This window comes from Callithrix jacchus, chromosome 7, assembly GCF_049354715.1.
Source record: "Callithrix jacchus isolate 240 chromosome 7, calJac240_pri, whole genome shotgun sequence".
NCBI lineage: Eukaryota > Metazoa > Chordata > Mammalia > Primates > Cebidae > Callithrix > Callithrix jacchus.
In genome coordinates this window covers 13,821,430-13,835,932 of record NC_133508.1, presented here as the reverse complement: position 1 = coordinate 13,835,932, position 14,503 = coordinate 13,821,430, and the positions used below count along the sequence as shown (strand labels likewise).

Here is a 14,503-nt window from a genome sequence, read left to right as displayed (position 1 = left end):
CATCTTGAATTTATTTTGTATGAGAAAGCAAGGTAAACATCTGTCTTCCTTCAATTACCTACACTAGGGCCACTTCGGTACACTGAGCTCCACAGAGACAGCGCCGGGGCAAGTGAGAGCCGGACGGGCACTGGGCGACTCTGTGCCTCGCTGAGGGAAAATAACTAAACATGGGCAAAGGAGATCTTTTTTTTTTTTTTTTTTTTTTTGAGACGGAGTTTCGCTCTTGTTACCCAGGCTGGAGTGCAATGGCACGATCTCGGCTCACCGCAACCTCCGTCTCCTGGGTTCAGGCAATTCTCCCGCCTCAGCCTCCTGAGTAGCTGGGACTACAGGCACGTGCCACCATGCCCAGCTAATTTTTGTATTTTTAGTAGAGACGGGGTTTCACCTTGTTGGCCAGGATGGTCTTGATCTCTTGACCTCGTAATCCACCTGCCTCGGCCTCCCAAAGTGCTGGGATTATAGGCATGAGCCACCGCGCCCGGCCCAAAGGAGATCTTAAGAAGTGGAGAGGCAAAATGTCATCATATGCATTTTTTTGTGCAAACTTGTCAGGAGGAGCATAGGCAGCAGCACCCAGATGCTTCAGTCAGCTTCTCAGAGTTTTCTAAGAAGTCCTCAGAGAGGGGGGAGACCATGTCTGCTAAAGAGAAGGGAAAATTTGAAGATATGGCAAAGGCGGACAAGGCTCATTGTGAGAGAAGTGAAAACCTATATTCCTCCTAAAGGGGAGACAAAAAAGTTGTTCAAGGATCCCAATGCACCCAAGAGGCCGCCTTCGGCCTGTTTCCTGTTCTGCTCTGAGTATCGCACCCAAAAATCAAAGAACACCCTGGCCTGTCCATTGGTGATGCTGCAAAGAAACTGGGAGCGACATGGAGCAACACTGCTGCAGGTGACAAGCAGCCTTATGAAGAGGCCTGCGAAGCTGAAGGAAAAACACGAAAAGGACAGTGCTGCATATCGGGCTAAAGGAAAGCCTGCTGCAGCAAAGCAGGGAGTTGTCAAGGCTGAAAAAGCAAGAAAAAGAAGAGGATGAGGAGGAAGAGGAAGATGCTGATGATGAATAAGTTGGTTCTAGTGCAGTTTTTTTCTTGTCTATAAAGCATTTAACCCCCTGGATACAACTCACTCCTTTTAAAGAAACAAATGGAAATGTAAGGCTGTGTGAGATTTGATTTTAAACTGCACAGTGTCTTTTTTTGTACAGTTAACACACTATTGAATGTGCCTTTAGGTAGCCCTGGTGGTATTCTCAGTAGCCACTAACCTTGCCTGGTACAGTATGGGGGTTGAAAATTGGCATGGAAATTTAAAGCAGGCTCTTGGTGGTGCACAGCACAAATTAGTTATCTATGGGGATGGTAGTTTTTTCACCTTCAGTTGACTCTGATGCAGCTTATACGAAATAATTGTTGTTCTGTTAACTGCATAGCACACTGTAATTGCCAAAAAAGAAAGTTGCAGCTGTTTTGACATTCTGAATGCTTCTAAGTAAATACAATTTTTAAAAAATGATTTGCACTATTTATTAAACAATCTACCTTTCCTACTGGCCTGAAATATTTTCCTTAACAGATACCAAATTGTGTATATGTGTGTATTCTTGCGTAATTGAGGGGGAGCATCTATTTCTGAACTCTTTCCTTTGTCTTCTTATTTGTCTTGCATCAACAGCACACCAGAAGAAGCGGGTGACATTCTATTACCAGATTATTCAATAGCCTAATTTTGCAGCTGAAATAAACTATGGAGAGGCCACACAACGCCTGCTGTGTGAAATCAAACAGGTGCTCTTAACAGAGCCCTGTGTGATAGAGAAAAACAATTGAACCAGTTAGCCTAAATCATTTTACCTTGAACAAAAAATCATGAGCAAAACAGAAGCTGCCAGGTCTGCACAGTCTTTCTTTAACTATGTCAGGCATAAAACCCAACATAGGCTAGACAGGAAGGGCAGAGGTGGTCCCGCAGTGGCAGAAGAATCAGTAACACTTGCCTTCATTGTTGCTGGCCACCTCAACATTTATACCACGGGGTGTAATTTATGTGTAATAACATGCACATAAATGTAACGCAAGTTACACGTAAATTTACATGTAAATGTTGGTTATCAAGGCTTTCTCCCTCTCCTCCCCTTTACTTTATTCACAGAGGGGATGCACCACATATATTATATATTAAAATATAGAAAACTTCAGCCCCGTGGCAGATATCCAACCTCTCTTGTCCACAGAGTTTCCCTCCCCATAAACAAGTGCCAGCTCCATGGGGGCTGCCTCCCTATCTCCTACTATCGCGTGCAGCAGTCCAGTTTCCAGAAAGCCCGCCTACCCGGCCCTTCTTCTGTTTCAAGTATCCCTTTACAGTTAGTCTTCAATAATCTGAGAGAAAGAAAGGGCAGGTTTCCAGATACCCTCTTTGATGTTTCAGGGGATTCGTGGTTTAGCCACGCAGGTGTGACTGTTTGCATTATGAAACTATGCTGTTGACTTGTCATCTCTGACTTGACTTTGTGCAACTGTGCCCCCAGCCAACAGACAAAAAGGACTCCCTGTGGCTAAAATGAGACATGTGAAAAACAAAACCTAATGGCGGTAACAGGGTGAGGGGTTGGTCACGTATCCCTGTGTTAACTAAGTGCCACAGGTTTTCCTTCCTGTAATTAAATAGAAACCAGCTACTAAAAATCACTGTGAAAACAAGTAGAGTTAAAAAGTTCCCACTGACCCCGACAGATTGCCCGACACCAGCCCCCGCAAATCCCCACAACCCACACCCTCCAGCTGCAGTCCTGCAACAACTCTCAACAGAGGACTGGCCTCACAGCTTTACAGACATTCTTTCCTAATAAACGGTCGCAGACCTTCGGCCAGTTTCAGCCAGCTTAGACTGTGTGTCTGCAGTTCATCTTCTGACATAGAGAGCCAAATTCTACCTCCTTTAAGACCCATCCTCAGAGTGAACATGAGATGCATGTTATATATACATTTATCTACTACGCATGCACTTGACCACCCTCATAAATATTCATAGATTTCCCCCAAATCTACTAAATATGTATGTCAGACAGGTCTTTTTTTTTTGGAGACAGAGTTTTGCTCTTGTTGCCCAGGCTGGAGTGCAATAGCGTGATCTTGGCTCAATGCAACCTCCACCTCCCGGGTTCAAGCAATTTTCCTGCCTCAGCCTCCCACATAGCTGGGATTACAGGCATGCACCACCACGCCCAGCTAAAGTCAGGTCTCTTAAGGCACAAATACCAGCTTTGCCCTCCCTTCTAAAGGATGTGCTTCTGTTTTACACTGGAGGCTGTCTCTCCAATCTATAGATAGTTTCTTACAGAAAATAACTCTTTTCCTCTACAAATCTCATGGTCTTTTATTAACGACTTCAAGAATAGACACTGAAATATGAAATGACTCAATACACAGTGCATGTAGCAATGGCTGGCACAGGAAGGACTCCAGAAATGTGGCTCCTTCTATTTTTGGCAGCTCTTCCGGTCATCAAATCTGCAGTCATGTGAGACAGGTGCTCCGCACAAAGCCTGAGCGAAGCAATCAGGTCCACATGGAGGTGGAAGAGAAACGACCATGCACGGGGCACGGGGCCAGGATTCAGGTACAGGACAGTGTTACTGCCAACACCAAGTCACAAAACAATGTGCATATTTGCCAGCACCCATAATCTCTGTGCGTTACAGCTCTCTGTATGGTAATGTCTTGTTCACTCTGTATAAACCTTTCCATCAAAGGATGAGCCCAAACCAAAATGAACCATGAAAATGAACTCACCCAGCGCAGACCTCATTTCTTCCCACTTAATAATAAGCTGAATATAAAGACATTTAAAATGATAAACAGCAGGCTCAGTTCAAGCCAATTCTTAATATCTACTCTTGTGAGCAAACCGCTTTATAGGTACTTTTACCTGAGTTTTCTGTCCAAATGCACTTTTTTTTGAGATGAAGTCTCACTTTGTTGCCAAAGCTGGAGTGCAGTGGCACGACCTTGGCTCACTAGAACCTCCACCTCCCAGGTTCAAGCGATTCTCCTGCCTCAGCCTCCCAAATAGCTGGGATTACAGGCATGTGCCACCATGCCCGGCTAATTTTTTTTGTATTTTTAGTAGAGATGGGGTTTCACTATATTGACCAGGTTGGTCTCAAACTCCTGAACCTCGTGATCCACCCACCTCCATCTCCCAAAGTGACAGGATTATAGGTGAGAGCCACCGCACCTGGCATTCAAATCATTTTAAATGTGGGATGGGGGTGAGAGAGAGAAAAATACTTCTTTATGAAGCAGGTGGCCAAACACTAAAAAGAGAAACAGGTTACTAAAGGGTATACTTTGTTTAGTTAATGAGTATACTTAACCAATTAACATCGATTCAGCTCTGTTTGAAAGAGCAGGGGTGGGCAGGAGGAGAGAATGGAGTAACTGACTAAAGCTGGTTGCTTAGGGAAACCTCCTAAGAACACAGATAGTCACCCCAAAGCATGAGCATCATCACCCTCCTTTCAGTTAAGCCCAAGTTGTACGAAGCAGGAACACAAAGGATAGAACGCCATCTTCCCGCTTCTAAGCATCCTACGGACTGAAAAAAAGGGAACTTCATGTTTTCTCTCTCAGAATCCTGAATCGTCTTCTCAAAAATCTGAAAGAATGGGCTGGGGGTTGTGGCTCATGCCTGTAATCCCAGCACTTTGGGAGGCTGAGACAGGCAGATCACCTGAATTCAGGAGTTTGAGACCAGCCTGACCAACACGGTGAAACCCTGTCTCTACTAAAATACAAAAATTAGCCAGACATGGTGGCACCTGTAATCCCAGCTACTCGGGAGACTGAGGTAGGAGAATTGCTTGAAGCTGAAAGAGATTGCAGTGAGCTGAAGTGCCAGTGCACTCCAGCCTGGGCAACAAGAGTGAAACTCTGTCTCAGGAAAAAAAAAAAATCTGAAAGAATGTAACAAATTTCAGAGGCATCTGAGGGTAAAGTAAGAAATGAAAGGAATGCTAGGTCCTTGAAGGATCTGCACAACTTCACCACCTCCTTTGTGGATCCTAGGGTTCAGAAGGAGTTTCCTCCCCAAACACGGCAAGAAAAATCTGGTCAATTGGGGAGAAAACTCCCCAAATTGTATGGAGCTGTTCGTAATTCTTTAAATCTTTCTCTTCTGTAGGTACCTTCACCCCCCACCCAGAGGCTAAATAGAAGTTAGTAATAAGATTACTTTGTATTTATTTGTATTTCAATAAATAATTTAGTTTTTTGGGGATGAAAGCGAACTATGTTGCCAGGTGGTATTACACTAAGATTCGGTCATTCATACTAACCAGACCTCTGCCAACTGATCCACATACATGTAACCATAAGCCACGTATTCACCCAGTACCCAGGAGAGACTTTAGGCCAAGAAGGAACTAAATACGTCCTCAAAGGGTAGACTAGAAAATGTAATGACACATGTCACAGCGACACTACCTTTTACTAAACAAATTCGAATGTAAAATACTTTGTAAGCAGGGCCTGCATGAAATGGTATTTCATTCACCTGAATTCCCTGCTGTTGTGTCACGCCCGTTTTCAGCAGGCAGGGATTATTTGTTTTCAACTAAGTTTAACACCCAGATCAGAGACCTACAGATATAGGTCATTCATCAACTGTATTTACGGTTATACTCAAAGTCTATTGATCACTCAAAACAAAACATGCTGTTCTTGGGCTGATGAGCCAACATGTTCCTGAGACCCTGAGAACGTCTCAGGAGTAAAGAACAGGAGGTATATTGGCAAGAAAGCACAATCTATTTTAGCCATAAAGCTCATCAATGGGAAGAAGAATTCCTGACACTGCAGCCGGTAGCAGCTGTGAACTTCAACATCCCCTCTTTTTTATTTGTCTCTGGAATTGAGAGAGTGGCTTTGCTTTCAGCGGGTGGTTCTCTGGTTTGCACTGTGGCAAATGGTGCTTCCTGTCCTAGTGTAATGCCTTCCACCCTTTGCCTTGGATGCTTCTGAGCTGTACATATGCCTTTGGTTTAATGATTTGATCATGTGCGTTTGGTTTAAAGATTTGATCACGTGAGAATGTAATTTAGTTAGAATTTAGACGCCAGTCAAGACCATCCATCAGCCACTTCACATTACAACAAAATTAAGAGCTCATCAACTCACAGAGATTCCACAATCATATATTAAAGTCATAATGGGAATCAAACTGCATCTTTTCATCTATTACAAATGTAAAACCCAGTAGGGAGAGAACAGATGTAAAAATTCCTGGCACACAGTTTCGGGGCGCAACGCAGGAGGCATCATGTTAAAAGGCACTTTGTCAAAACATACTGTGTAATTTTTTTTTCTGAGCATAGAATCAATAAATCAAAGAGAATGGCTGGTCCTGCCTGAATCAACATAAATTGTTCAGTGAGATAATTAAAGACCTAAGTCATTAAGGGCTTAGTACTTAGGCTTATATTAAAAATGAATGTGTTCTGAGACTGGACCACTTCAGGTCTCTGTCTATTTCAAGTATGATATTACACAACCCTGCAACTCCCTCCTCAATCACATCTCTCTACCAAGGAAGATTTTAGGCTCCGATTGTGCCAGCAAAATGAAGTTTTTTGTCGTATTGATAACTGACTCTCACTGCTGTGAGAATTACTGGTGCTAGGAAAATAATTACTATTCGACGTGGGTAGTAAAAGATCCAGTTTGCTGGAGGAAACCAAAGGTTTTTATGGATCTTTTTATGAACCAAAAGGTTTTTATGGGAAGCAATTTTTACAATTAAGCCTTAAAGTCATGGAAAGAAGTATAAATAGAGCCTGTTTAATTTTTTAATGTGGTAAAAAATTCAAATAGTACAAGTGTATATAGTAAAAAATGTTTGCTTCCCACTCCAAACACCCAATCTTCCCTCTGAGAATCAGGCCTTAGCAGTTTTCTATATATTCCCCCAGACACTTCCTGTACAAATAAGGAGATCTGTTTCTATATTACTGTTTTAAACCATAAATAAAAGTATATATAGCTGGGCGTGGTGGCTCATGCCTGTAATCCCAACACTTTAGGAGGCGGAGGCAGGTATGTCATTTGAGGTCAGAAGTTCGAGACCAGCCTGACCAACATGGTGAAACCGTGTCTCTACTAAAAGTACAAAAAAAAAAAAAAAAAGGCTGGAAACAGTGGCTCACGCCTGTAATCCCAGCACTTTGGGAGGCCGAGGCGGGCAGATCACGAGGTCAAGAAATCGAGACCAAACTGGTCAACACGATGAAACCTCATCTCTACTAAAAATACAAAAAAAAAAAAATTAGCTGGACATGGTGGCACGTGCTTGTAGTCCCAGCTACTCGGGAGGCTGAGGCAGGAGAATTGCTTGAACCCAGGAGGCGGAGGTTGTGGTGAGCCAAGATTACACCACTGCACTCCAGCCTGGCAAAAGAGCGAGACTCTGTCTCAAAATAAATAAATAAATAAAAAATTAGCTAGACGTGGCGGTGCACACCTGTAATCTCAGCTACTTGGGAGGCTGAGGCAGGAGAGTTGCTTGAACCTGGGAGGGGGAGGTTGCAGTGAGCGGAGATCAAGATCGTGACATTACACTCTAGGCTGGGCAACAGGAGTGAAACTTTGTCTCAAAAAATGAAAAGAAGAAGAAAAGTATATACTACTCTAACGCCATGCACAGCACTTATTCATTAACATCTTATCTTTGCCATCATTCCATATCAGCACGTATAAAGTAACCTTATTCAGGGCATATTCCCAAACATGTACCTGGCATAGATGTTGTGATTGTCAATGTGTAACAATGTTAACTTCCAAACAGGCTAAAGGGAGCAGCAAAGAGACTCAGAAACATCCCTGAACCTGTGCAACTCCTGCTGTTCCAACTGGTAGTTGCACATTTCAAGGCTGTCACTCTAGCGATTGTGATTCTAATCCAGAAAACTGTGTCTTTATCTACACAGTGAATGTATCAGCTCTCTGGGCCACAGCAGAGGGGGCAGCTGTAGTCTGGTAGCACTGGAACAAAGTAATCTGTACCTGAAGGGCAGAGCAGGCCCACCTAAGCCTCATCATCTCCTGCACTTTCCTGAAGAGTCAAAAATTCCCATTACTCCATCACTGCCCACTCATCTGTTCTGAAAGTGAGAGTCTGTCTCTAGGTGCTCGCCAGTCCTTAATCTTCCATGACTTGTTTCCACTCGAAAATGCCATCCTTTCTCTCTCCATCTCTCCAGCCCTGGATGACTGAAAACAGGGAGACAGTGAATCACCAACGAGAAGGCCTGGGGTGACTTTTCTGAATAAAAATATGCATAATTCAGCAGCTGGAGAACTATTCCTGGAAGCAGATGATGAACAGCCCAGGCTCTTCATAAAGGGCTGGGGTCAATTTCCTACCGGTGAAGCAAGTCATACTTTTAGGAAGGCAGATCTTTGACCCAACTTAATACTGAAGCTATTACTGAGCCCTGGTGGCTCTTCCAAATGTGAGAGGCACAGTCCCTCAGCACTGAGACCTTGTAAAAGATACAGAAACCTGGGCACATCTGGTGTTTCCCCATAGTTCCATCCAATATCTACAACCAAAGGTTGCAATTCTAGGACAGCTGAGTTAGTAATGACTACTGTTTTTGTTTGTTTTGTGAGACAGAGTGTTGCTTTGTCACCCAGGCTTAAGTGCAGTGACACAGTTTCGGCTCACTGCAATCTCTGCCTCTCGGGTTCAAGAGATTCTCCTGCCTCAGCCTCCCGAGTAGCTGGAATTACATGTGTGCACCACCACGGCCAGCTAATTTTTGTATTTTTAGTAGAGATGGGGCTTCACTACATTGGCCATGCTGGTCTCAAACACCTGACCTCAAATGATCCACCCACCTCAACCTCCCAAAGTGCTGGGATTACAGGCTTGAGTCACCACGCCCCGGCGAGTAATGGCTCTTGTTAAACAAACTTTGGAAGACAAGGCTTAACTCTTTAGGAACCTTTGAAAAACATTGTTTACTTACAGACCTTGTTGGACTCCCGGGAGGCAGCTACTTTCCTCTGATTCTACTTGAAGCATTAGATATGAACCACCCTGGATAAATGTTTGCCTGTTTTACACAGTAAACTTTGTTTCTAGAGTTTAAAGATATTGACACTAAATAAATAGCATAATGATTGAAAAAAAATTGGCCCAACTCCCAACATCTTCTGAATATATTCTCTTAGTTTTTTCTTTTCATTACAAGAATTACAAATAGGGATGTATAATATATATTTACACACGAAGCTGACCAGTCACATCATCTTTACCTACCACATCCACAGGAACTTGTTCAATTCATACCGTGATGTGATTTTTAAAAATGAATGATCGAGGCCAGGCATGGTGGCTCACACCTGTAATCCCAGTACTTTGGGAGGCCGACGTGGGTGGATCACATGGTCAAGAGATGGAGACCATCCTGGCCAAATGGTGAAACCCCGTCTCTACTGAAAACATACAAAAATTAGCTGGCCGTGGTGGCGTGCACCTGTAGTCCCAGCTACTCGGGAGGCTGAAGCAGGAGAATTGCTTCAACCTGGGAGGCAGAGGTTGTAGTGAGCCAAGATTGCACCACTGCACTCCAGCCTGGTGACAGAGCAAGACTCCATCTCTAAATAAGTAGATGAATGAATAAATGAATAAATAAATAATTGCTTAAAAATCACGTTAAAATAGTCCCATGATTTGGATACCTTTTAGAATTTAGACCATGAATGGATCATCTTCCAGTATACTGAGGAATATTTTTTAAAAAATTAGTTACCTTCTTTGAGGAGCCTTACCAAAAGCTTATAACCTGCAATACCTGGAGCCTTTTCTTTCCAAAGAACTTGGCATAATTCAGCAGAAAATATCCTGGCTGTGACTACTTCTGAGATACCCCCTTCTCTGACCTAAAACAGTTTCTCTCCTCTGCCATTACATCCGGCCCTAATAGAGATGCTGCTGGATATCACCGAACCAGCTACTGAAAACATCTGTCAACTCAAAGTTCTCCTCTCTCCAAGGGAGCGTCTTCAAATGCTAAGATGTTAGAAAACACCTCTCTGACTTGCGGTCTGCAGCACAGACTGGCCTCTGGGCTCCACAGCAAGCGTATACTAGAGATGTCTGTATACGCCCCTACTCTCAAAGGCAAGAAATTCCCTGTCCTTCATTTTTGCTATTCCTTATGGCTTAATTTGTCTGTTTTAAAGGCATTAAATGTCACATTCGGATGAATGAAACCTCATCATTTTCAGAGTGCACTCATGCATCTATGATGAGTGAGAATATCATGTCTAGTTGCCCTGAAATATTTTCAGTCTCATTTGCTTAGTCACTAGGGGTCTGAGCAAGTGGGTTGATGAAAAGAAAGGCATAATGTTGAATTAACTAATTGTACTGATAGGTAAGTTTGTGGTAGGGTGTCCTACACACACACACACACACACACACACACACACACACCACACACACACACACACACACCTGGATTCCTACTTACTTCATAATAATTTACTATGAACCTATTATGTACTAGGCCTTGGGCATCTTGGGCCTGAAGGATGCAAAAATACTAAAACAATGATCCTGTTTTCAAGAAGCTCATAGTTACAAAAGACAGACTAGATGAGACCAGAATAAATCATGACAAAACCAGGTAAGGAGCACAGTGAAAAAAGACAGGAAGTGCTATCACAGAACAGTGCAATGATATCCAGCAGTCCATCTCGAGAGGAAAAAGTGACACTGAAGGTAATAACACAACTGAATTTTTTTTTTTTTTTTTTTTTTTTTAGATGGAGTTTCGCTCTTGTTACCCAGGCTGGAGTGCAATGGCGCAATCTCGGCTCACCGCAACCTCTGCCTCCTGGGTTCAGGCAATTCTCCTGCCTCAGCCTCCTGAGTAGCTGGGATTACAGGCACGGGCCACTGTGCCCAGCTAATTTTTTTGTATTTTTAGTAGAGACGGGGTTTCACCATGTTGACCAGGATGGTCGCGATCTTTCAACCTCGTGATCCACCCGCCTCGGCTTCCCCACATCTGAAATTTTAATTTATGAATTGATAAATTGGTTTTTATCATAATGGTAGGCTTACAAAAAGGATTTTATGGCCAGGAGCAGTGGCTTACGCCTGTAATCCCAACACTTTGGGAAGCTGAATCACCTGAAGTCAGGAGTTCGAGACCAGCCTGGCCAATATGGCAAAATGCCATCTCTACTAAAAATACAAAAATTAGCCAGGCATGGTGGCAGGTGCCTGTAGTCCCAGCTACTTGAGAGGCTGAAGGAGGAGAATTGCTTGAACCCAGAAGGCAGAGGTTATGGTGAGCCAAGATAGCACCACTGCACTCCAGTCTGGGCAACAGAGTGAGACTCAGTCTCAAAAAAATTTTTTAAAAATAAAAATTAGCCAGGCGTGGTGGTATGCACCTGTAATCCCACCTACTCAGGAGGTTGAGGCAGGAGAATTGCTTGAACCCAGGAGGCAGAGGTTGTAGTGAGCCCAAATTGTGCCACTGTACCCTAGTCTGGGGGACAGAAAGATTCCGTCTCCCAAAAAAGAAAAAAAATTTTTATTTAATCACTATTTTTAAAAAGAATTTTCCCAAAAATTAAAATAACTTTCTGTTGAAGCAAAAATTTTTTAACTTCTGTTGATTACGTAAATATCAGAAAATAACATAAGCAGCATAATTTGTTTTGGCACATACCCACATGTTTTAATCAAAAATTTTTAAATATTTCTAAATCCATATCTGGAAAATTCATTTTTAATATGTATTATTTTTATTTTTTCATAAAATATTCTTCCATCTTCTTCAAAGTTGCATTTGATGATTACTAAGTTTTAAACTGTCCACACCTTCTTCAGGGGATTCTTCTCTACTGAGTGTAATATTTTCAACTTGGAAAATACTCTCTACAACTGCTGCAATACTCACATTCACAGCAAATCTTGCTAAATGAGCAAATTCTAAATTGTACATTTTTATCCAAGTATATAAGAGATTTAATCCAAGTATATAAATATATATACAATCTAAAAATATCTGTATAGGTACTATTATTTTGCTACCTTTCTTTCGCAGGTATTACTTTTCTTTGATAAATAATTTTAACATAGAAACCTTGTCACCATTCATGATTTAATGTTTCCCCAAATTTGGACACTGCAAAATAATCAGCCTTCTCAATCTCTTTCCATTGCTGTAGGGATATAAAATTATTCAATTCAAAATGGAGGCACCACGAAGACGCTTTCCACAAGGCAGAATTACAGAATGTCAAAACCAACTCTTACACACCATTTAAGCTCTCATCATTCAATCTCTTTTCCTTCTTTCTTTTGTAGGGATATATTTTAAGTTTTGTTTTCAATAATTACTATTCACTACAAACTTGGAAACCTACTGTTTGGGGCATTTAATTTGTCGCATACTTTGATTAAAGCTTTCCAACTGTTCTTTCACCAACACATCAAAATATGAGGGATTTGTTTACAAAGAAGTTTGATACTGAGCTAGTTCACCTAAACTGATTCCTAGGGTACTTCTTCAAAGGCTATGGGGCAGCTAGCTTAGAATGAATAATATTTGGAATAAATGAAATAGAAAATCTAACAAAAATCAACAGCAAAAGAGAGCAGAATGGTGCTGAGGAATGGGCTGAGATTTCATTTCACTCGGATCTCAGCAGCTGCCACTCATCTGACGATGTGGTCTCCCCCACAGGACCCAGCAGCCCTGCCGCAGGAGCGGAGGGTACAGGCAATTGCACTGCGGTCAAGTGTGGCATCTGCAGAGTGAACGCGGCAGGCAAAGAAGGACAGATGCCGGCAGGAGAGTGATCACGGGGAGACTGGAAGAGGTTTGGCTAGAGAGGGAAGCGCAGGATTGGGGGAGGCACTAGGAGTTCTCAAAGCATCAGAGAACCGGCATCGAAATAAGAAATTCAGGGGTTGTTGTCAAGTAAGCTGAAGGCAGGCACCCAGTGGTGGCAATCAGGATGATAGAGCTGTAGCAGCTCTGGGGAACGTCACTCTAGAGTGGCTGTGGGGCTGTGCTGTTTAACCACAGAGTTTCAGGAGAGAAAATGGTCAAGGACATGGGAGGTTATGATGTGTGGGTTTCCTGTGGACACCGACATAGTGATCCTCCTGGTAGCAGAGCTGGGGAAGGAGCTGAAATCTACGAGTCAGTCACCAAAGCCTCAATGTAAGAAAGAGTGATCAGAGGTCAGGAGGGGCAGAAACAAGGAAGGCAGGCCAGGAACAGAGCATGAGGCCTGAGCTGAAGTGCAGTCAAGATTTTTTATTTTTTTTGGAGAATGGGTCTCACTCTGTCACCCAGGCTGGATTGAAATGGCATCATCATAGTTCCCTATAACCGTGAATTTCTGGGTACAAGTGATCAAGAGCAAGGATTTCTTACTTCAAGACGTATGTTGCAAAAGGGGATCTAGCAGAATTCTAACTGCCTGCTTCAAACCCGGAACCAGAGAGCCTTTCAATAATCCCAGCCACTCCCCTTCTTCCTCATGGGAAACATCAAATTTCATACATTCGCTGGGGCTGCCACGCGAGCATCATCACCAACACACGCTATTCATAAACCTCCAAGGATTCAGAGATGAGATCCAGTTTTAGAAGTACCATCTCAGGAAACAGACTTTGCTAGCAAACACAGCAAACCCAAAAACTGGATTTCTAACATCTGCGCTTGTTTCATGGAGATTTACACTGAGAAAATGGGGACAACAACAATGTGAGACCACAGAATTTTAGACTTGAAACCTTAGGCCTGGTTAAAACAAACAAACAACAATTAAAAGCCCTCTGCTTTACAGATAGACCCAGAGAGGCCAGGTGCTGAGCTATCACAGACCTCAGCAGAGGCAGATGGAAGCCTAGACTCTGTGGCTCTCTATTCCAGTCCATCCAGTACTCTTACCAATTAAAAACTTCCTAAATCAATTTCCTATATAAACTCTGCAAGATCTCCCCCAAATCTCTTTCCAGATGCCCGGCAAAAATCTTCCAAATGGGAACACAAGGCAGTTTACACCTCTAGCCTCAACTCTCACATGATACGAGCTCCATAAATACTTGTTGAGTGAGTGAATGGATAAATACGTTGATGCATTCTGATCAGTACAGATGTAAGATGTTACAGAATTTTAGGAAAGACAAAGTTTCTGTGGCTAGGGGTTCTGGGATGAGAGGGGATGTGTAGCTTATATTTTAGAGAGAAGCAACTGTACCTCACAATGACTGCTTTCCTTGAGGATGATGCAGCATGCTTTAGTATCACAGGGCAAGCCCTGGTGAAGGAGACACTCTTGAGGAGAGGATGATGAAGATTAGCCAGGGCATATGCTGGGGTACAGGTGGGGCTGTGCTCCAGGCAGATGGGTATTAAGAAGCCCAGGTGGGACTATGAGGGATTTAGTCTGCTGCGGTG

The 14,503-nt window shown here is 42.9% G+C and overlaps 1 protein-coding gene and 1 long non-coding RNA gene across 6 annotated transcripts in view; both read right to left on the bottom strand.

Moving 5' to 3' along the window:
* The window catches only part of CAMK1D (calcium/calmodulin dependent protein kinase ID), a 456,826-nt gene that overhangs the window by 127,970 nt on the left and 314,353 nt on the right, over nt 1–14,503 (bottom strand). The gene's annotated exons all lie outside the window — the stretch shown is intronic.
* The window catches only part of LOC128932540 (uncharacterized), a 41,081-nt gene that overhangs the window by 22,941 nt on the left and 3,637 nt on the right, over nt 1–14,503 (bottom strand). The window contains exon 2 of the long non-coding RNA XR_013519521.1: nt 1–14,503. This exon is cut by the window's left edge and continues 22,941 nt beyond it. This is a non-coding gene — a long non-coding RNA (uncharacterized LOC128932540).